The 25,170-nt window shown below is 40.0% G+C and overlaps 1 long non-coding RNA gene across 1 annotated transcript in view; it reads left to right on the plus strand.

Annotated features, from left to right (window-relative positions):
- Positions 1–25,170, plus strand: part of LOC144053999 (uncharacterized) — a 161,787-nt gene that overhangs the window by 73,701 nt on the left and 62,916 nt on the right. The window contains exon 4 of the long non-coding RNA XR_013294575.1: positions 1,340–1,418. This is a non-coding gene — a long non-coding RNA (uncharacterized LOC144053999). The remainder of the gene's footprint in view (positions 1–1,339; positions 1,419–25,170) is intronic.

Below are 25,170 nucleotides of genomic sequence, written 5' to 3' on the forward strand. Positions count from 1 at the left end.
CTACGGAGGAGCGCCAAAGACGTTAAAAGACGTCCACCCATTTTTTTAATTAATTTTTTTAAACGGGTGCAGGGAAGGCTTGCGGAGCTGTCCTGAAAGTTTCAAGCAGGTCTAGTGAGCCTAATGACTATTTTTGGCCCCTAGAGGGCAGCGATGACTCTCTTTTGACAAGATCGGGTGGGCGTCAGCAGAAGACGTGAGGCGGGGCTAGAGTGTTGTGGGGACAATGGCTGAAGAAGCCATAATGGCGGTTGCAAGCAGCTCACGCTAGAGCCGTTTTGCCAAAAAAGACAAAAAGCATCGACCAACGCTAAAGAGCACATTGATGACGACGATGATCATCATCGATGATGATGATGGTGACTCCGAGGTTGACGGCGAAGTTGGAAGCGTTGACGCGGCTGCTGTGACGACGTCATAAAGGTTCACGGGCTAGCGATGCTGACACCGGAAAACGCTGAGCACAACCGAGCACTTCTGCACAGGCGGACGTTCAATCGGACGACGAAGAGTGCCCCGAGTCCAATGCATATTCATCGGAGGAAGTGTGTACAGTCTGCTACTTGCTATTTATTCCCCGGAAAAAAAGGCCGTCAAGAAAGTGTAACGTCTGCACGCGAAACAGACAATGAAAGTGAAAGTAATCTGTTGTGCGAATCCTGCTCCCTCTCCTTGCACGCAGGATAGCGTTACAAAAAGAAAAACTGTATTTGAAACATCCACATAATTGCTGACAGCTGAACAATATTATCTGTGTTTAGCCTGAATTTCTGATAAATATGCTTCGATAGTGCTCGTGGTTACATTTATGGTGTGGAAACAATGTGGCCGTCCATGATGAAGCCTTTCAGGTTCCAAACTGTGCTGATTGGAGTGAATCAGACCTTGGCGGCTTTTCCCTCGTGGTCATTATAGTTATTTTTGTTTGATTTGTTGGTCTGAGATGGTTCTATTATATCTGGAATTGTCAGTTAGCTGAATTGCCCTCCAAATGAAGGCAAGTCCTCTTGGGCCAACCGGCATGATTTATTGGTTTGGAGGCTCAAACTCAAACAATTTATTACTGAGAAACAAATGATGCGGCAAAAAAAAACAAAAGCAAACAGTAAATATAGATAGAAAATAAATGATATTGATTGTTGACTAGTGGTCATTTGTCAACATTGCCGATCAATTTAAAAATCCTTGGACTCAACGTTACTTGAAAGTGGTTTGGCATCTTATTGATTGACAAAAGGCTTACCTCAGTGTTGTTCTACTTTCAATCCACAGCTATTTTGTAAAACTTGAAAAAACAAGACATTCCTGAATACAAATCTTGACAAATTTTGTCTTCCAGGTAACGAGGAGCCGGAATGTGCTGCGGTTCATTTGCATAAGATGGGACCGCCCCTTTGAAAGAGGCTGCTGTCTGCAAGGTCAGAAAATTTGCCCTGGTGTTTTATTAGCACACAAAAAAATCTTCAGTTGATCTACCAAAACCATTTACAGAAGCAAAATGTTCGTACCGTCAGTCAATTCCAAGCTTTGTCATGATTTTCTTTTCACTTTTGTTGTTGTTGTAAAAAATAGCTTACAAATGCCCAAGAAAGTTATTTTCTATTGGCTGCACTTCTGTGTTTATTCCAGTTTATATCAAAATAAATATACTTTTAAAATCATCCCCAAAGGCTCATGCATTAAATTAATTTCCAAAGACTAAAATTAAGGACATTTTCCCTTATACTTTTAATTAGTTTTAGTTACATAAAATGTAGTTTCTGTTAGTTTTCGTTTTTTAAAAAGCATTTTCGTTTTTATTTTATTTAATTAACAATTTTTTTTTTTTTTAATTTTAGTTCCCGTTAACTAAAATAACCTTGGGCCGCAAACATACCAATAAAGAAAAAACGCGCAACCAATTTGATTTTCCTTTTACTGGTCTGCACCACCCTGATTGGATCCCCCTTCTCCGTTCCAGCATCCATCCCATAATGAGTTTGACCGCACATTGGCTTGGAGTGCGTGTGTGTGTGTGTGTGTGTGTGTGTGTCTCACACTAATTGTGGCTGACTGGTAATGCTGAGTGACGCCCGAATGTGACTGCGAACCTGGGAGACCCCCAAAAGCCCCTCAGGTGTTTTGCACTCGCGCTCCCCGTATTCTCGCCCTGTCATTCATTCTCTTTCTTCACATGACTTCAAAAGAGCTCAAGTCATCTTGGGTAAAACTTAATTGGCTATCCCCTCCCCCACTTAATTTTTTATTTTTTTTTAAAGGCACAAGTGGATGTGGAGCGTGTGCAGCGGCGGTGGTGTTGCGTGTCCTTATCATCATTTATCAAAGACGCAGCGAGTCATACATATTTATACTGTCAGATGACATTTATGCTTGGTAAATACTCAGCGGACTTCTGACTAAATGGGAAGGGAATGTCCAAGTAAATTAATGTACAAAGCGTCATCCGTACTGCACGCTGCCTGCACTGGTGCCCCCCTCGCCCCCCTCAGTGCCTAATTAGAAATTACAGTACTTCTTGGCTGGTAAGCGTTCATTACACTGCGGCAGACGCACTTCTTTTCTTTTTGTCTCTGTTTACAGTAAAGGTCAACGGCGCCGTGCGGGTTTGTGGCCGACCTCACGGTCAAACCGTTTTGATTTTTAGATTTGGTCTCAGAATTTGCATGTACTGGTATGCCAGTTTCTTTCTCCTACATGAACGCTTGTGAGGCTAACTAAAGACTCTTAATTGCTCATTATTAGGAACGTGAGTTGTCGTTTGTCGATATGTACCCTGGTATACCATGCATGGGCTCCAGTAGGATAGCGGAAGTCAATGGATGGATGGTTGGTTAGCCGGTGTACGCCCCCCCCCATGCGGCAGGAAAGTAGTGGCGCAGCGTTAATGGACTATATAATGGCGAGGAGGGCAAAAACTAGCGTTTATCCGTCAACTTTCCGCCCAACAGCATTGACAGTAGAGGTGTGCCCAAAAATCGATTCTCATAAGAATCACGATTCTCATTTAGTACGATTCAAAATCAATTTTAAATGTCCCCAAATTGATTTTATTTAAATGAGTTTATACTGTCTAGCCTTTGTTTGTGTGTGCCTTTATTCGAAGCGCTGTTCATGTTGTACCCGGTTTGGCCACTGAGGGGCAGTGTGGTTCCACGTGGTCTAATACACTGTTAAGTTGTAGCCACAGAAGAGAGTAGAAGGGAAAAGTCACGATGGTCAATGTTATATATATTTAATGATTACCAGCGTTTTTTGGAAGATTTTGTTTTTTTGTTTTTCCATGCATTTTAATTAGCGTCAGTTAACCCCTGGGCATTATTTGACCATTTTTTGGCTTTTTGTTGGTTCTGACCAAGCCATTTCAAAATAAAATAACGCCCAGGGGTTAAACGTGTTTTTGCTATCCGGCGGCAGCAGTCGACTATAGAGTAAATGTTTTTTAAATGGATATATTGCTTCATCTTCTAATCCGGCATTGTTTAAAATATATATATATTTTTAATACTTTGTCCATTTTGTCATGCGATTGGCGGGCAACCAGAATAGTCCCACTGGAGGTTAAATTATAATATTTTTAATTATCCACAATAAACAAATACGAATACCTTTAAGTCAACTAAAAAGAGTTTAAACCACCAAGATTTATTGGCTTGTGGTGGTATTTAAAAAAAAAAAAGTATTAAAAAAATAAAATAGAATATTTTGACATAATATTGAGGGCATATTGTCTTGAATTTGATCGGCATTGCTTTTAAAGGTCTTGAAAAAATCTTGAATTTTAACTACTGTACTGATATCAGAGTCTGAATCGTGCATATGAAAGACGGCACAGCCTGCTTTCAAGCCAGAGGAGGACACGGCAGCCCCCCGCTGGGACCGCACGTCAAGTGTGCAACGCAATACCTCAGACATGCCAGCCGTCATGTCGGCCGGCGCCCTGCAACACAACTGCAAGCCGGGTTCTATTGACTGGCCGGGCCTCCGTGGTCTTATTTAAAGCAGTCTTGCAAATTAATTGCGGTCTGAATATTAAATACAATAGCTACAATTAATTAAGTGTTTCCTTTATTGAGCCATTTAGAAGAATGTCACAGGGGCACCAAAATAAATATGTACATTCCCCCAAATAGGTCTTGGATGTCATTTCCTAACAAGTACGTCAGTTTAATTTGCAAATTTTTTCCATTTGAATATGATATCTATAAAAGCAGAATGGATCGCTATACATTTTGACTTATTCAGAGTTGAATCAGACATTTAATTTCTATTGTAGTACTAAGGCTTGTTATATTATGTCCGAAAATGAATGGAATGGTTTCATTAATAAAAATAGAGCTTCTTTTTAAGGCTGCCGATGTGTAGGACTTGCAAAAAAAATAAATAAACATGGAACTCATTCCTTCTGTTTCTTCTGCCATAAACTGATATTTACTGTAATCACATGGGGTTAAGCAGACATTTGACCTTTCGTGTTATAAAGGTCAGAGCGTACCACAGATCATTGAGGAGCTTCAAACCAAGCTAAATAAATTGCCTTTGCTGACTTTGTGCTGCTCGTTGCTTTTTGACCTTGGAATTTTATAGAGCTTATGTTTGTGTATCCAAATTAAATATTTCCTCAAAGGTTTATTTGTTGTTTTTTTCCCAACTAAACAACATTGGCTCTTGTGTATCCCTCTTGGAAGGAGAAAACAAAAAAAAAAAACAGCATAGCAAAGCTTTCATCTTGATGTGCCTTTTTGAGGACAAGAGTCTCAAAACAAGTTCAGCAAGCAACTATTTGCTCCTATTTTTTCCCCACAAGATATATATAATCAAACAACCAATTAATGCCACTACAATCTCCACTTTTGTTGTATTTCCACGTTTCCTTTTTTGTCCTCCATACTCCTGGATACAAATCCCAAATGAATACACATGCTAACTTGTGCTAGCTCCCATTTGCTGTGTCTTAGCTTCGTGTGTTAGTGTTAGCAGTCGGATGGTCTTTTTGTTTTAAATGTTACAACTTAGCGCAGGCAAGTTTGTCAAAGTGGCCCCAGAGTACATTAGCCATCAGCTAGCTTGGTTTAGAGCTAACTGTTCAAATATGACTACAATCTCCATGAAATATAGCTAAACAGACATACAGAATCAACAAAGAGTTTAGCTAAGTCACCAGTATCCCCCATTATACAACTTTGATACTTGAGATCTCTACGCAACATTTAAAATAAACCCAGGTTATTTTTAAATTCTTTGCTGACTTAAATACATATGTAGGCTTTACAGGTCTTCAGCATGCCTCACACAAAAAGTAAAAAAGCGTCTTATCGCTAACGCTAATGTCGGCCCCGCGTCAGCGTTGCGTGGCTGGAGTAGCCGCTTTCGGGCTAATCCACCGAACCCTGCCGAAAAGCGACGCCATCGTCGTCATTACTCTTTCATGCGTCGACCATCATGACTCGACTTGTCGTGGCTGACAGAGAAAAAGTGTCAAAGTGCATGTTTGTATCAATTATTAAAAGCGAGGACCCGGCGAGTCATAACAGCATCATATTTCTCCAAAGTTTGTCCCTGAGCTGCCACATTTTTTTCTGGATTGTTGGAGTTCTGCGGTCCTGATAGCAGACCTGTATTGGATGATGGGGAGATATTGCTTCGATTTATTTTCTTTTCGGCGCCATAAAGGTTGTTTGCCGCAACTTATGCTGCGTTATCTTGGAAATGTGTTTTGGGATTATCATATCATGTTGGCCTGTATAGTTTTTGCCTTGCGACTGCGCGGGTGTTCCATCATGCCCAAATGTTGGAGGGATCTTGGCTCTGTTACAGGAAGCGCCTCAAGGTGTGAGCGCACGTGCTGCCGCCTCGCTAGCGTCTTAGCCTAGCCCGATGCTATCGGCATCAAAATCATCCGAGATCAAGTTGAAAGCGGAGATCTAAAATGGTGACCTCAAGTTGAAGGTTGGAGCTCGGTTTCTTGTGATATTTGTGTACATCGATTTACTTTCTGTAGCGCTTCCAGTGCAGCCTGTCCAAGCTAACTATGGATGAGGTGCGGGGTACACTCTGGAGTGGTTGCTAGGTCAATTTACACTTCTGATCCTGACTTCTTCCATGACGGGGCTGTACACGAATTGGTGGTGACTCAAATTGAGATGCAAATTGGCCGTTAAAAGTGAATTAGAATTTTGGGATTCCAGTCAGAACGGGTCATGACACAGAGGAATGTTTGACACGCGCGTCTCAGTGTGACATTTGTACATGCGTAGTGCACATAAATACAAGCGCTACGTTAGCTAATGAGCAATAAACTGTTAAGTAGTCAGTTAGTGTACTAACGTCTTTGTTACTCGACTGTTGGCTTCTCACACGGTCACAGCAGCATGAAAAGGGAGTTGGGACACTTGGATGTCGGACTGAAGATGGCAGGTTAGCGTAGCACAAAATATGACATAATTATAGATGGATTTTCTGGACCAAAGCAAAAAAATCAAAAACCTGGAGTCTACCATTGGCCAGGTTACGACAAGGGATTCAGGAAGTATGAAGAAAGCCATTTTAAACTATCCAACCAAATCGTATCGTTACCGTTTTGAATAGAACCGCAATCCCACCGAATCGGATATTACCATTTTGAATAGAACCGTAATCCCACTAAATCAAACCGAATCGTTACCGTTTTGAATAGAACCGTAATCCCACCGAATCCAACCGAATCGCATCGTTACCGTTTTGAATAGAACCGTAGTCCCACTAAATCCAACCAAATCGTATCATTACCATTTTGAACAGAACCATAATCTCACTAAATCCAACCAAATCGTATCGTTACCATTTTGAATAGAACCGTAATCCCACCGAATCGGAAAATTACCATTTTGAACAGAACTGTTATCCCACTAAATCCAACCAAATCGTATCGTTACCATTTTGAATAGAACCGTAACACCACCGAATCATATCATTACCATTTTGAACAGAACCGTAATCTCACTAAATCCAACCGAATCGTATTGTTACAATTTTGAATAGAACCGTAATCCCACCGAATCGGATCATTGCCATTTTGAACAGAACTATAATCCTACTAAATCCAACCAAATTGTATCATTACCATTTTGAATAGAACCGTAATACCACTAAATCCAACCTAATCATATCGCTACCATTTTGAATCTAACCGTAATATCGCTGTATCCAACTGAATCAAATCGTTCCACTTCAAAATAAACCAACCTTGAATCGTATCGTATCACCCCTGTATCAAGATACGTATTGAATCTTCTTTTATTGGATCCTCTTTTATATGCACACCCCTAATACGGTCGCTGCTTTGTCACAGTGGGCATTTTTTTTTTTTAATTTATTTATTTTTTTTACAGGAGAGCTCAGTATTGTTCATTCGATTTGACATCATCATTGCTCTCCTTTTTTTTTTTTAAAAAAATCCAACAAATCAATTAAAATTTTTTTTAATGTTTTTTTTTTTTCTTCATTTTTTTTTTAAATACATATACATACATACATATATATATATATATATATATATATGTATATATATATATATATATATATATACCTTTTTTTTGTATGTGGGTGAGTATGTGTATGTGCGTGTGTGTGTGTGTGTGTGCGTGCGAGCGTGTGTGTATTCATCAGTTCACCTAAAGCCCATTAAAAAAAAATCCCATACTAATAATATAATATAATAATAAATTGCCAGATGCAGAAACATCAATGTAAGTTATCACGATGTAGTGGCTCTCGCTAACAGACAGAATTAAGTAACCGGAATTAGGTTAAAAAATTCTATATACGTAGACCATGTTTCTATAAATTTTGATATTTGGTTTTTATTTGAGGCAGATATTTTTTCCATTAAAATGTGATTTACGAGGAGGTTAGACCATTGGTCGATATTCAGAGTTTGTTTATTTTTCCAGTTAACAAGAATTGTTTTTTTAGCAATAGTAAGGGCTACAAGTGTAGATTGAAATTGTTTATGTGGTCAGTCAGTTGTTGTTAGGTCACCTAGCAAACACAAGTTTGGAGATAAAGGTATCCTACAGTCCAAAATAGCGGAAAGTTTTTCTAAGACTTTAGTCCAGAAAAAGTCACAGTGGGCATTTAACCCCCTTGCTAAACGAGTGGCACGCTACTTAATCGCATGGTAAGGTTGTGCAGGTGTACCCAATGAAGCGTATCCACATGCCGGATCTGCTGACTTTCATCTGTTTCAATACGCACCCGTGTCAAAATTGAAAACGTAATCACCCCAATGACGCTTTTTGTTCGCCATCGAGTCTCTAATGTTGTCGGCTTTCAACTGCACTCGAGCGTACGTTAATCAAAGCGTATTACTACCGCGGCCCGGCGACATCAGAGCTCGCACCTGAGTCATCCGCCAGGCGCGTCCGACCTTCTCGTCCTCCGTCCGCCGCCCCGTCCCGTTTTATGGAGCGCGGCAAAGGTTGCACACGCGGCGGGGGAGGAGGAAAGCGAGCCGGCTGTCAGGGAAGTTCGGCGCCGAGTTCAAGAGCGAGAAGACTCCGACGCTTGGAAACTTCCGCTCTCCTACAAAGACGTCTCGCGTGGAAGGAGTCGTCCCACCTGATGAGCGCGCCTGTGATCTCCCGTACACGAGGCCACCGCCAGGCATCCGGCTGACTGGCAGCGATGGCAGAGCACAATGTTTATGGCATGGGAAACTCGCAGGAGCGGATCAAAAGGAGGATTTTTTTTCCCTCCTCCTCCTGCTGTGAGTGCAAACTTTAGGACCGTGAAGCAGAAAGCCGCTTGACAAGCTTGCGTCTGGTTTGAAATCACAATTTGGCTGAGGTCGCACTTGTCAAGTTATTTCTCTCAGGGCTTATTTTTTTCCAAGTTAAAAAAAAAAGAAGAAAAAAAGAGAAGATGATTGATTTTGGAATGATAGCTAATTAAATATGTTTTGTAGCTGAGCTCATGTGATCGTATTCCAACTTCTTCACATGGTCCAAAAACACACGTTAGCTTTAATGACGACTAAATCGTCGGTGGAATTGTGCATTTTTGCATGAGACCAAGGTTTCCTCTAGAACTGTCAAAATTAATCGAGTAATCGATTATCAAATTAATCGGCAACTATTTGAACTCATTCACTCCTAGCCATTTTCACCGAAGCAATACCCTTCGCTCCCGGCTGTTTTACTGGATTTTTATTTATTTTGCAAGGCCCACAGAATATTGTGTTCTATTGCTATAAAATCATGGAAACTACCAAAAGGAACGTTAGAGTCTCTTCTTTCGTCAGGAAAAAAGTAGATTGCATCGGTTTCCGTTTTGCAGCAATTAGCATTAGAAGTTTCATCATTATTTACAAATCTGTTGAAAACACTGTGGAAAAGAGCTTGTTGCTACATGGCCCTGGTTGATCTCTTATACTCTGCTGCCACTTGCTGGCCGTGTTTTGTAATAACTACCATTGCTTTAAGTGACCTCTTCAGGTCAATGGCTCCATCAAAGCTGTAGCATTAAAAAAAACATACAAAAACGTATAAATGACAATATTTAAAATAGAACGTTTTTATACGTTGATAAATTTTTTGGGAGCAAGTGAGTTAATAATCGAGTAATCGTTTGGAGCCATTTTTTTAAATTTAAAATAATCCAAATCCTCTTGATTTCAGCATATCAACAGTAATTGTTCACTGATTTCTGTAGTCCTTCATGAAAGAAGACTGATTATCTTCTGTGTTTAATCAAAATAAGACATTTGCAAACATCCGTTTTTACTTTGGAAGACAATGACCGAACCGGTAACACAGTACAACATCAATCCCTTAAAAATAAAAAAAAATAAAAAAAATTACGAATGCAAAGTACGAAAAAAAACACCTCGCTGAATAATAAACAGTATTTAGGGGACACATGCTTTTGTAATGTGTTTTAATGTTAAATTAAAATGAATCGAATAAGCAATTCAAAAAAAAAATAATTCAATAGTGACAGCACTAATTTTGGGAATAAATTGCTTGATTTATGGATGAAATATGTTGTGAATTGTGTCCCTCAGCTCCTTCCTTGAGAATAACAATTTGTGAAAATACTGAAACTTTGAACGATTGGATATGTTTATTCAACAGTTTAAAAAAGATGCAATTAAGTTCACCTGGAGTGTTGCATGGATGGCTGTATTGGTGGAATTGATCAGTCAAATACCTGAACCTAAATTTTGTACTCTTAATTAAATCACGGTAGTGACCCTTGTTGTTTATTTCCATTGTTTCTGTTTTGGGTCAAACAACTGTGAAATGCGACCTGCCCGAAATCATGGCGCCGTCATTGTAAGTCAGGGCAGGCTTGCCTGCTTTGTGCGTCCGTCTCATGCCTCCACCTGTTACCTCCACCCTGCAATATGACAATGACAAAGTGCTCCAAAAATGATCCATGCCAGCGTGGCTGCTATTTTTTCTGTTGCCGTCGTATTGCGCTGGACGGATGATGGATGCGGGATCAGCCCGTGTCATGAATCTTGCTCTCACTGGAGGTTCTCGTGTTGACGGCGACGAGTCTGCTGGAATTTTAAACATGCGTTTAAAAAAAAATAAATAAAAAAAATCCGAGAAATAAACGCCCGATGCTCTCTTTGGGTCCAGGAAGGTCAAAGGTCAAATGCTGTCTGATGAGATTCAACTTCTCTTTGCATAGATAACGTTCACTTTTTGTGTCACAGTCATTGGTGTCGCTATCATGATTAAACTGACTTGTGATTTTTTTCAAATATGAGCTATTGTTCAGATCATTTTTTTTCTTAGACTTGCGAGCAAAAAAATTTGCGCACTGTGGTACTCATGTCACAAGAAGCAGCAGTTCAATGAACAATTCTTGAAAAAAAATGAAGTTTTCAGGCTGTTTATGGCTACTTCTAGTTGGAGTTTACTGTCAAACTAATCATAAAACAAAGGTAAATAAGTTTCAGTTAGCTTTTCCTTAGGAAAGTTTGCTTAGCTCAATGCTAATAAATAATTAAAAACATCATAGACCGGCTAATGGATAGCATTAATGTTGGGATGTAGTAACCGTTTAAGTGACAGATATTTGAAAACAAATGGTGAACGAACACGTATAAGGGGACACTCGGGCCTAGTTTCTTTAGCCTCTGCGAAGAACGGCTAATATTACTTCAGCTTACTGAACTTAGTTGTGACAGACTTCTTTGTGTATATCCGTATGTCTGTATTATACTGCCCCCGGGTGGCCATAGTGCAGAAGGAGCAGCACAATGTCCATTGAATCTAAGCAAAAATCATGTCAAAACTGCATAATAAATTTCATTTAATTTTAGCACTTGTGTATGTATTTATTAGGGGTGGGAATCTTTGAATGTCTCACGATTCGATTCCGATTTTTGGGTCTGCGATTCAATTCAGAATCAATTTTCGATTAAGAACAATTTTTTATTCAAAATGATTTGATTGACAATGATTTTTGCTTAAATTTATAGATGTGCAAAGAATCGTAGTGATCGACTCCAGTCTGACTCGCGAATGCTAATTAACGCGCTACTCGCGGCACTTTTATCACTCAAAAGAACGTCTCCACGCTGCAAAAAAACTACTTTTATTGGAATAACTTGATCGTGACTTTTTGCTTCTACTCTCTAATGTGGCTACAACTTAACAGTGTATCAGACCTCGTGGAACCACACTGCCCCTAAGTGGCTACATCGAGTACAACATGAACAGCGCTCCCAATGAAGGCACACACAGACAAAGGCAAGACAGTATAAAATAATTTAAATAAAATCAATTTTGGGGCATTTAACTCTTTGACTGCCAGACGTTTTCAGAAACGGGTTGTCCCCAGTGCCAGCCGATTTAAGCATTTTGACTGATCTTTCAAGGTCCACAGAAAATGTTGTGTTTGGACTATGGAAACACACATACTACCAAATGAAAGATTGGACTCTCATCTTTCATCAGAAAAAAAAAGTTTGTTTCTACTTTATTCCGTTTTTCAGTAATCAACAATAAAAAATGGTTAGTTTCACCTCTGTTTTGAAACAAACGTCTTTTAACGTCTTTGGCACTCCTCCATAGGATTTTACTAAATGTTATTTAACGTTTTTGGCAGTCAAAGAGATAAACTGGATTCTGAAACGAACGAAATGAGAATCGATTTTTTGGCACACCCCTAGTATTTATAAAGTGCAAAATAAAAGGGGCTGTTTTTCCTATTAAAAACAGACCACAAACATTTTCATCTTTTTGGGGGAAGCTGGGATGGATTAATGTAATTTGCATTCATTTCAGTTATATCACAAACTGGGAATGTCTTTAAATTGTGAAAACAATTGCACGTCTTCCTTAAAGCATCAATATTAGCTTTTACTGAAATGTTAGCAATGGATTCCGTTGAGTGGCGCTCACACTGCAAGTGCAGTGTCGCTCAAATTTCTAATGTGGCATGGCAGCCATTCATCATCCCGGATCAGAATAGAGACCACCAGGTGAGCGACGTCTTATCTGTCAGCTCGGCTTTTTTCCCAGCCTGATTTCATTCTCATCCATTGTGTGTCACTCCCTGTGAAGACAAAAAATAAAAGACAACAGGCAAACACCTGACGAACAAGTGCATGATTTTCCGTAAAAGTTGGAGACAATACTCAAAGTCAAACGAGTGCACTCCATCAACTCCGCTACTCTGTTTGTTCTTCATCTGGGGACTAAAGGATAATGGATATCCTAAACGTTGTTGACACAATCCCTCCATTTGTTGTCGTGCTGTGAGTAATGCGGCTGCGGTTGCTTCATCAAACCGCCGCTGCGTCAAATTGTTCTTCAAGTGTGATGATGAACGCCGGGCGTCAGGCGGCCTCTCGCAAACTTTGCCGGCGGCTCGTCACTTCAGAGCCAATTTAACGGAGGAGAGGCGGCGTGGCGGCTGATGTTTGAGAACATCGGGGTTTGTTCGAGCAGACCTCGTCGTCACGAAACGTTATCGGCACAAACGCATGCGTGTGGACATTGGCAGGGTCCGAGCAAATATTGTGTGCGGCCAGTTATGTCGGCATAGTGTGCAGTGGTTTGCACTTCTGCCTCACAATGAGGAGATCCGGGATCAAATTTGGTTTCTCCTAGTGATAGACCGATATGGCTTTAACAAGGCTCATGCCGATTATTAGCAGTCAAGGACACCTAGAACTGATTTCAAACCGATATTCATTTGCAGCAAAAGAGAAAACATATTAATTAATTATATTATATATATATTAATATTAATTATATCAATATTTTAAAAGCAAATCTTTAAACTTTGTTAAAAAAAATACAACTAAAATTTCGAGGCGTATTAAGCAAAATTTAATTTCTTAATTGAAATTTTTATTTTTTATTTTAACTAATTCGCTTATAGCCATTTTCACTGAAGCAACCCCCTTCGCTGCAGCTGTTTTACTGTATTTTGACTGATTTTGCAAGGCCCACAGAATATTGTGTTCTATTGCTATAAAAACAGAACTAAAAGAAAGATTAGTCTCTTCTTTCATCAGGAAAAAAAGTATACTTGTTTCCGTTTTGCCGCAATTAGCATTAGAATATAGCAAAATGTCACCATTATTCACAAACATGTTGAAAACACTGTGGAAAAGAGCTTGTTGCAACATACACACTTTTATACTCTGCTGCCACCTGCTGGTCGTTTTTTGTAATAACAACCATTGCTTTAAGCCACCTCTTCAGGACATAATCTGCATCAAAGCCTTCTGTATGCTCCAGCATTAAAAAAAAACATTAAAAATAAATTATAAAATTATATTTTTGGGACCATGGCAATATTTAAAATAGAACGTGTGTATACGTTTTTTTTTTAGCAATTTTTTTTTGGTCAGGGTTCGTAAAAGGTTTCAAAAGGTCTTTGCAGACAGTAAAAAAATTATCTGAATGTGTTTGTAATGTGTTTGCGACAAGTAAAAACCGTCTGTGAACATCGTACAAATCCTGATGAAAACTACTATTCGTCAAAGCCATTTTCGCATAATTTATTGACACCCTTCTCCATGCATTCTTGGTCAGTTTTTGGCCTTTTCTAAGTGCAATTTGGCATTCCAGTCAGGTTTTAAGATGCTGCATAGCGCAGAGTCAGCCTTGTAATGACTTTTTCATGACATGCTTCTGCTTAATTTGAGTCTTGTTCTGTCGGACCTCGCTGTAACGTTCGATACGGTGGACCTTAGTGGTAGCACTCTCGAGTGGCTTAGATCTGACTTTTTGCGTTAACCCCACTCTGGCCCACTGTCATATGGTGTTCCACAGGGTTCAATTTTGGGGGCCCTGCTGTTTTTCCTAGATTTGTGGTATTTAGTTTCATTTCTATGAGGATGACCCATGAATCAAAGTCTGGATGGCATTCAACTTAACTGCATTTCCATCCATCCATCCATTTTCTTTACCGCTTGTCCTCACAAGGGTCGCGGGGGTTGCTGGAGCCTATCCCAGCTGGCTTCGGGCAGTTGGCGGGGTACACCCTGAACTGGTTGCCATTCAATTGCAGGGCACACCGAGACGAACAATCATACTCACAATCACACCTATGGACAATTTGGAGTGTCCAATCAACCTGCCATGCATGTTTTTGGAATGTGGGAGGAAACCGGAGTACCCGGAGAAAACCCACGCAAGCACGGGGAGAACATGCAAACTCCACCCAGGAAGGCCGAAGCCCGGACTCGATCTCACGTCCTCAGCACTGGGAGGCAGACGTGCTAACCAGTCAGCCACCGTGCCGCATTTCGATAACTGCATTTCGATTAAAGTAAACAGAAGTGATGGTATTTGATCCGAGTGGCCCTTGTTGACTCTCTCGACGTTTCATATTTCATGTAAGATCGTCAAACTTTGCTGCCATTTTTTGCCCACACCCAAGGTTGAAAAATCCCAAGCTATATACCTAAATATCGCACACCCGTCTCGCATACCTGGTTCAAATTTGGTGATGATTGGATGAATGCCGTCCGAGGAGTTAAAGCTCAACCCACTGAAAAAGTCTGAAATCGTCCAAACACGGTCGTTTCCGATGGAAATGGCTCAGCTTCTTCATTTAATTGCCTGACTGGGTTCTTATAGACTTTTTGTTGTGGCTCCTGTTGTGCTGAAATTGTTGATTGGTGAAATTGAGTGTCGAACGTGGCAATTATTTTTTTTCACTTTCTGGAGGGCACTAATGCACATTAGAAACTGCAAATTGCCAAATAAATCGAGGAGACACGTCCTCCATATTTTTCACCATCTCAAGGAAAAATCCTTGATCGGGGGACCATTTAATGGATTATCTTCCAAATGGAATATAAACAAACACAGTAACCCACATTTTATAGATGTTTTTTTTTTTTTGCTTGTCCTATTTGTTGTGTACAGTGACCGTTTGGGGTTTAATTTATTTTTCAAAACAGAAAAGGGTATGCTGAAAGGCATAAAATAGAACACGACATTCTGTGGGCCTTGCAAAATCCGGTCAAACAGCCAGGAGTGAAGGGGGTTGCTTCAGTGAAAATGGCTGGGAGTGAATGAGTTAATTATTGCTCCAGTAAATCCTTGCATATTCACGTTTCACCTATTCACATTAGCCCCCCACGGCTATTCGCTAAAAACGGACCTTTTTCTAGGATCAGGGTGCGTATTCCTAAATATTCTGAGAATCCGCTCAGTCAACAATACATAGCGAGAAGCGTCTTAGCTCGGGAGTGATTCCAAAACGTTCTTGGAGAACTCCGAGCAAGTAATGAACAGAAACTCCAATCTTAGTGAGGAAGTGTGGTCGACCCCCCGTCGCTATTGGCGTGAGTCATCATTTCAAATACTTTGATTGGTTGATCCTAAAAGCTAGATTTGAAAAAAACAACACTTTTTTTTGATACTGGGCAAAGAAAAGACCTTCAAACTTAACTATAGAACTCAATCTTACGCAGACTGTAATTGTAAATAATATTTTACCTAAAAAAAATGCCTGATGAACGAATAGTAAGCTAACTTGTACTGTACAGTATTCACGTATATTTATTTGTCCGAACCTTACAAGTGTTTTTCTTCAAAAGTAAAGCAATTTTATTTCAGGCTTTCCTATGTCATACTGTTCCCTTGTGGAGCCCACCTTGAGAAGAGTAATCAGCGTTGTGATTTTTGTAATTTATACCCACCCTGATAAACACTGACTAGCTTGTTGGTGCCAGCGGCCATAAAATCAGCAGTCTATTTAATCACAATGCTGCCATCTAAGTCTTTCCTTAGCCTTAGCGCTGTCTGCGCTGAGCTATCGCTGCTTCCGTTTAGGGTCATCCCGCAAGGCCCCTCATAAATTGCGCCGCCATTACCTGTCTTCTGGCGCTTGCTTGATAACACTCATTATGGCTCCACGACCTGCAAGGCAAAGCTTCACTTGGGGCTGGCTCGGCCGACCCCTGGGATAGTCGTAGGAGACGCCCCCCCCCCCCCCCACCCCACTCCTTGCTCGCAGCTCACCTGTGCTTTTAAAAACCATAAAATGATGCCCCCCTCCCCCGCAAGTAAGCCAGGAGACAAGAATCACAAGCGGTGATTATTTGATATTGTGAAGTGAGTTACGCCCTCCACTCTCCTGCGAAGATGGAGGAATCATTCCCAAGCACATGGGGAGGGGTGGGGGTGGGGGTGGGGGTGGGAGGGGGGGGGGGGCAAAGTGTGCTTGCTTTATGAGGCTCCTCAATCACATGGCAGGAAGTGTGTTTGAAGTGGGGCTCGACCCCGGGGCGTCAATGGAAGTTTGAGGTCTGTATCTGCGAGAAAATAATAAGAGGACAGAAAGATGAGCAAAAACTACAGTATATACATTAAGTGGCACTCTGAAAATATTTCGAAGAAAGTTGACTCTGAACATTTTTCGTCTTAAAGTGGCACTCTGAAAATATTTCGAAAAAAGTTGACTGGTTCTCAAAAATTCTTTTTTTTTTTTAAGTCAACTTTAAAAAAAAAAAAAAAAAATCAGTCAGTTGATGTGAGATATGCTAAAACAGTGGTACTTTCAAGTTCTAACGCAAAAGTTTGGGGTCCAAGAACTTTATCAACTGTTTTAGTCGCTCCAGTTTTCATGACGTTACGGTCAAAACTAGGTAGGGGCGTCTTAATTGGTGCATTCATTTTGAGTTAATTTTAAGTTTCTTTAACGCCACAATTTTTTTTTTTACGTGTGATTAATGACCGCCCCCTTACTTGGAAAGCCTGCACTGGGGGAATTGCAGTCGCAACGCAGCAGACACGTCAAGTTTAGCAGTAATACATTTAATAATAATGCATATATTTGTGGAGACTGAGGTCAAGTTGTTTTTAACAATTTAAAACGTGCAGAATTTCAAAAGTGACTTCATGTCAAAGATTAGATCGCCCATAATATGAAAAGAAAAATGCACTGAGCTGTCACTAATGTCTTACAAATGCAATTATGCCATCTAGTGGCAGAAAAATGACCAACACAAATCACACTCATTTTTTTTTTACGTGTGATTAATGACCGCCCCCTTACTTGGAAAGCCTGCACTGGGGGAATTGCAGTCGCAACGCAGCAGACACGTCCACGTCAAAGTTTAGCAGTGATACATTTAATAATAATGCATATATTTGTGGAGACTGAGGTCAAGTTGTTTTTAACAATTTAAAACGTGCAGAATTTCAAAAGTGACTTCATGTTAAAGATTAGATCGCCCATAATATGAAAAGAAAAATGCACTGAGCTGTCACTAATGTCTTACAAATGCAATTATGCCATCTAGTGGCAGAAAAATGACCAACACAAATCACACTCATTTTTTACAGTACAGTACATCTTTTTAATTTTAAGTTTAACTTAACTATTATTACATTTTTATATCAATGACTAAAAGATGCAGCCATAATTCTGTTAGTTTAACATTTGCTTCCACTTTTGTGTAAACAAGAGAATGAAAAAAAAAATTGTACATTTAGAACAGAAATTTGCGATTAATTATGATAAAAAACTTTAATCACCAGACACCCCTAGTCAAAACATTTTATTTTTAAGTTTAGTGGGAATTTTCCATAGTTTTTGACCACATATGCATCAATTAGTGCAGCCCAGAGTTCAAAGCAAACATAGTGAATCGGCCTTATGCTGTTGTGCTGTTCTTTGTTCCCATACCTGTGATTAAGGTCTTTGAAACGATTTCCTTTACCACTGTTAAAATCACTGTTAAAATCAAAATCTTGTTCTAACACTGTGTGTTATTTTAGTAATATTAATAAATTATTTATTTATTTACTTTGCTTTTAAATGACTTAAATTAACCCCCCCCACACCCTCACCCCTTTTGCTTTTAAATGTTTTATATTGCTTTGTTTGTAAATGCCTTTGAATGTTTTTTTTTTAGCTATTTGAATCACCTTGCGTAAGAAATCCATCCATCCATTTTCGGAACAGCATATCCTCACGATGGTCGCGACATGCTGGAGCCTATCCCAGCTGTCTTCGGGCACACCCTGAACCGGTTACCAGCCAATCGCAGGGCACACATAGACAAACAGCAATTCACACTCACAATCCCACCAAGGGACAATTTCGAGTGTTCCGTTAACCGACCCACTTTGTAAATAACGCTGCCTGGCCTTACATGGCCTGTACAATTATTGCAATTGTAAACGGCCAATGAGACATTTGGATTCGAAAGTCGACCAAATAGAATCTTTCCCAGCCAACACATTCAGTCACATCGATGACATCAACTGCAAAGTATCGGCTTTCAATTGTGCTTCGCGGCTGAAGCACCTTTTTTTTGGTGTGTAGCGTAAACACTCCTCTTCAAACACTTAGGCCAGAATAGCGAGATGTTCAACAGAGGGGATAAGCCATTTCATCAGCCAAATAGAGCGCGAGAGCCCGAGGAGGCCATTCGCGCTAGTGCCGGGTGCTTGTTAAAGCCCCGTGCGCTTCACTTCAAATGGCTTTTGGAACAGCTTGTGGAATGCGAGAGGGCCAACAGGGCAACGTCGTAACACACTGCGGGATGTTCTCCTCCAGCGTCCCACTCCAAGCGATCAAAAAGAAAGTCCATTGATTAATGTTGGTGCAGTTGTTCCCATCGAGGGAGAGGCTCCGCCAAAATAGAGAGCCGAGAGCCTCCAAGCACATCCTTGTCTGAAAGCTTCCCAATACCCAGTAGTTAAAAAAAAAACAAAAAAACATCAACAGTTCTGTTTTTCTCAACACTGATAGCTAACTCATTCACTGCCATTGACGGTTATAGACGTCAAATATTAATTTTAACTATTTCTTTTTTCTTCTTCTTCATTTTAACTATTTTTATTAGTTTAACATTTTTTTCCACTTTTGTTAACAAGAGTATGAAAACCTAGAATTGTTTTTATTGTACATTTAGAACAGATATAAAATTTGTGATTAACTCTTTGACTGCCAAAAACGTTAAATAACGTTTAGTAAAATCCTATGGAGGAGTGCCAAAGACGTTAAGACGTTTTTTTCAAAACAGAGGTGAAACTAACCATTTTCTATTGTTGATTACTGAAAAACAGAATAAGGTAGAAACAAACTTTTTTTTTCTGATGAAAGATGAGAGTCCAATCTTTCATTTGGTAGTATGTGTGTTTCCATAGTCCAAACACATAATTTTCTGTGGACCTTGAAAGATCAGTCAAAAATGCTTAAATCGGCTGGCACCCACGGCATCCCTTTTCTGAAAACGTCTGGCAGTCAAAGAGCTAATGCTACATTCCCAAAAAATGGGAAATGTGATATTTCACACCCCTGACAAATAATGCTTTGGAACCAGTATTTTAAAGTGGGCCGGAACGCACCAGTACGGAGCTCCGGCACTCCTAAAAATCTCCCTTGAGAGTTCAGGTACTTTTCAACGTGCAAAGAACGAACGTACTGTCAGCGTCCCGGTACGCTTGACAATGCATGTTTTCTGAATTTTTGTTTACCCAAATTTGAGTCAAATCGACCCAAGTAGAGGATCAAACCCAACTTTCTGGGTTGTTTTATAGAAAAGGACCCTATATATATATATATATATATATATATATATATATATATATATAAAATGTGGGTGGGGGGTGTACAGGCACTTATTTTTTTCCCACTTAAAACACTGTTTGGAACTCAACTCACTTTTGTTTCCACACTGATTAATATACAACATTGTTGAAGCATTTTAACTGACGTTATATTTGCATCCATTCATTTTCATAACAACAGAACAAAAATTGACATTTAGTGGCGTAAGCAACTGAGTAGGATCTCGGCGTAGATGTTGTTCATGGATCCTCTCATCTGATAGGAAGATGTATCAGATAAGTAGTCGATAGTCATGTGTGTTGAAAACAGTCCCTGTCAAGTGAAAATAGACCCACTACAGAAAAGTCTCCTGCCAAATTTGAAAAAAAATCCCCACGTATGTAAAATTAGGCTTCCATCGACAACTGAATAGAAAGTTGGCCATTGTGGTTTCAATCGGGTACTTTTGGCGCCCTATTGAGTCCCAATTCGAACCAGTTATCCAAGACAGATGGCAGATGGGAGAATGTTTCTTAGCGTACACTATATTAGCGCAAAAATAATCATCTGGCAGGCATTCATCATTTATTGAGAGACACATGATTTATGGCAGTTGTGTTTTCTTATCTTATTTCAGGGATGTGATTTTTCCGCTAATTCGCGGAATTCCGCTTTTTTTTTTATCTCCCCCCAAAAAAAAAAAATCCGATTTTTTTTAAATTTTTTTTATTTTTTTAGTAGTTCATTGTGTATGCACATGACTCCGACAGATAACATCTTCTGCTATAACAAAGACATTTGTGGTATGCTCTAATATGAGTTACTTTTCATTTGGTCATGATCCAATTATTTGTTCATGAAATTTGAACTCTTCAACATTATTTATGTGTTAACTTAGTAATCACATTAGTTAGATATGATGATATTCTCAGTGATAGTTTTTAAAAGCAAAGGCAGTCCAATGTTTTTGAATGTGACTGATTTTGAGTTGACTAAAACTGCCATTTTATATGGGATAGTTCAATATACATTGAAAATTGATGCTGTTGTTTTGTCTATTTCTTTGTCATGTGAGTGCATTGAAAGTACTTAAAAACACGGACCCTGGACCTAGCTGGGTGCCAGCGGCCCCCAGACCCCCGGCTAAATTTTCAGATAATTTCACTTTGGTCAAATCACATCCCTGTTATTTGTGTTAGACTTCTACCTTCGTATTTGTATGATTCTCCGGACACACCGTCCGGCCCAGGCGCTCAAACGCTCACACACTTTGAGAGTCAATATTTTTTCTTCCTTTTAAAATCAATCACCAGATTTCCGCGCTTACAATATTAGAAATATACTGCGGAGGTAAAATAAACAACCTTACTGGGATGAGTGCTGCTGTTTGTGAATGTATCTTGAGTGGTGAAAATTAGCCATTGCAACCACGACCTGTTCTTCACATGCCAACACGAGCCCTTTACACCCTTAAAATGCATCTGTTTTACAAACACTTGCTGCTTATACAGTTGCAGAATGACAATGCAATACAATGTTGTTTAATCGAGTCCCATAATGTGACATGTCAGCAGAAACGATTACGTTGCACTCGTTTCCTTCTGTGTCCACAAGGACTTCTAACAGTTTACTACTGTAATTTATGGTGTACTTCCAATGGAATAACTTCAGTTGTTTCACTTCAAAATAATGTGAAATGTAAACATAAAAAACTCGACCGTTGTAGCTATCGTGAGGTCCAGTTCTATTGCTAGCGCATGATGAATGAAATTGATTTTGTTTTTTTCTTAACAGTACTTGCATGCAATACTTCTTGTGTATTGTTGCGCTCGAGTCAGCAAGTTTTGAAAGGTGCACAGTTCACCCGCAGGCATTTCGTATTTTGGAAGAGAAGCTAACTAATAAGTTGCGATGTCCACGTGATCCTTGAATGTAACGTGGCCATTGTTCGCTTTTCAGAGGTCATTTTCTACGTATAATTGGTCTCGTTTTGTACTCGTTTTTCCAACTGTTCAAGTGTAAAAATAACTTGAGTGCTGAGTGTGTGGTGCGTCGGTTAACAGGTTTTAGAGAACTACTCATAAGCACTGCACGGCATTTCTACTCCTCTGATGTGAACATTTTTATGTTTTCATACATCGCAAGACTTTTTATTTAGTCTTTTTTTGGGGGTGAAAACGCTCTAAGCCGTGCAATTTCGCTGTCACAAATGTCGCCGTAACACACGGCTACGGTTCTGTCGCACCACTTCCCCGTCGACGCTGTCAAACGTGTTGACAGACGTCGTTACTTGCCGGGCTTTCAACTCGCCGCTTTGCTGTGCCCTTGTTGGATTTATTTATCCAGGGAGAAAAAGTCAACGTTTGTTAGACGTGGATCTCCATCTCCGCTCAATGGGGGTAAACACACATTCAATTTGCGAGAGTGCGTATCGAGAATCCAAACCGGTCTCTCAATCTGGATGCAAAATGAGTAAGACAAGCTCGGTAAGCAATTAACTTCTTAATTACTATTTGATAAAGTATGTCTGAGTTTGTGTTAGACCTGGCATGGCAGAGGCGGTACATCAATAGGCCCAATCAAATATATCAAATGTGCAGACTGCTTCAAATAGAAATGATTTATACTTGGTGATTATGGAACAAACATTGTTTATAATGTAGAGTACATTTCAAATAATGTGGTGGCCCTGTTGGCTCTTTCCAATCAATACATAAAATTAAGCACAAATAATGGTGTTAATATCGTAAGCAAGAACCAAAATATTTTTAGTTTTTTCTTTTTTTTTTCTTTTTTGAGTATGTACAGACGCTCCCCAACTTACGAACGAGTTACGTTCCGAGGCGATCGTTCGTAAGGTGAATTTGTTCGTAAGTTGCTTCAGTGCTATATTTTGTATTATAATTTATGTTTAAAGAGAATACGTACAGTACTGTACTACGTATGTTAGAGAGAGAGAGCGAGAGACACACACAGTATGTACATGTACGTAATAAGATAAATAAAATTAAGTTTAACTTACTTTTGGAAGATGTACTCGGATTTGATGGAGGAGGAGGAAGAGGAGGATTTTATATCATGAGAGGTTCTTCGTCGTCGCTGGAATGGGCTTCAAAAGTTACTTCCTCCTCCGTAACTTCAATGTAGGAAGAAGTTGAGGGTCGCGGAGAAGAAGATGAGGGTTGATGAGTATCTTCCTTGGAGGATTTACTAGAAACTGGCCGAAAGAAGCGATCTAACGACGATTGCGCAGTTTTCTTCTTTTTTCATCATAAATGATGCGGTAGCACTGTATGGCATCATTCGATTGATTTGCAACCTTTGTGCAACGTTCAATATTTGGGTCTTGCTGCTCGAAGAGTGCGATGGCTTTATCTATGAGCGACAGGCGTTTCTTCTTCTTCCTCCTCCTCGACACGTTGCTGAGCCTCCAATGCTGGGTGAGCTCTCACAGCGCCAAGCGTCGGTATTAGCGGCGGAAAGAAGCACTACAGTACTCGGAAAAAGGTGCGCAATACAAAATCGAACTTACAGCATCTCTTTCCGAACATTTTTTGACATGCGCGCAGACATGTTCGTATGTACCGTTGTTCGTAACTCGAATGTTCGTAAGTAGGGGAGCGTCTGTATGTAAATCATTACATCACGGGTGTCAAACTCCGCTATCTACTTTCATCCTAATTTATAAATAAAGAAAAATATGTTTTTAATGTGCAGTTGTGTTTTTGTTGTTTATAGAAGAAAAACGCTTTATTTCTGTGACCCCAGCCAACTTGCCGGACTACTTTCGTCTCGAGCCAAAACCGGACCGGGTCTCGGGTCACAGGATGCTGTCTAGTGCTGATTGCACACCACTTTAAGTGAAGATGCCATACAAATTCATGTCCAAAAACTCAAACTATCCCTTTAAATTTGCAATCAATTTCTATTCAATAAATAAAACACAAATTCTAACAGAAACAATAAAAGCAAACGTAAAAACAAAAATGCATTTTCTATATTATACTGTATATACTTGCATATTAGCATTCAGCTGACCTTTTTATCCGCTTGTACCTCTTTCAAATGGCTTGCATTTGTCTGAGTTACGCTATGACTTAACGTTCCATTCAACATTTTTGCATTTCTTTTCCCATTTTTTTAGAATTGTATTTTGGAGCCGTTTAACTTTTGGAATTCCCAAAGAATGAATTGAGCCTAGTAAAACACATCCCATAGATCCAATTGCTAGCACAATGATTAGCGAGCCACCTTGGAGGTCAACCTAAAGCACATTTACAGCGCATACCTCCCCATCATTTGCACTAGAGGTCAAATATACATCACATGCTCACTGACGCTGATCCTCATCTGTGGTGACTTCATTCATTTTCATTATTTATCTTGATTAAAGTTCACCTGAAGAGAAGTCAGAGTCAATCAATGCTGCACGCACATCCATCCTTTGCTATGGCACACGTTTTTGGCCATAAATCAGGAAAACAATAAGGCACGTATGACAACGTTATGACCACCAGTTATTGGTCTATTCTCCAACATGCACTCGCGCGCACACTCGGGGCATAGTGCCTGGCCTGTGTCAGAAGCCATAGGAGAGCATCCTCATAAAGTCAATCGCATACAAGCAGGCCAGTACGCTGACCTGGACCCCCCGCAGGCCACTCCAGGGATAACTAATCTGCAAGCATCTTTTTTCATCTTCATCCTCATACATAATTCGTCCACCAGGGAGTTATGTGTGATGTCTGAAGTGTTTGTGTCATGTCAAGATTCTAATGTGTGACAAGCTCGGCACGTCGAATACTTGATTGATGGATTGTCGGCTGTGACCTCTTCCACAGAGGCGCAGCCCTCCCAGATTTTCCGGCCTGCACTCGTTTGCGAAATTACCAACATTGGGTCTAACTTGCCTCTGCGTCGTTATACTGTATGCCTCGCAGAACTGACACACTGGAGGTTAAAGGCTGTGCTGCTGAGGCTATTTCAACTATGTTGAAAACCAATACAGCTGTCATGTTTCGGTTTTGTGGGGCTTGGATTTTTGTTTATTATGGGTGTTCTTGTCGTTTTTGTCTGTGGTTTGTGTTTTTTTGTCTCGCGTTCCTGGTTTCTTCCCTTGTCTCGTTATGCCTGACCACGTCCACCAGT

The sequence above is a fragment of the Vanacampus margaritifer genome, chromosome 6, assembly GCF_051991255.1.
Source record: "Vanacampus margaritifer isolate UIUO_Vmar chromosome 6, RoL_Vmar_1.0, whole genome shotgun sequence".
NCBI lineage: Eukaryota > Metazoa > Chordata > Actinopteri > Syngnathiformes > Syngnathidae > Vanacampus > Vanacampus margaritifer.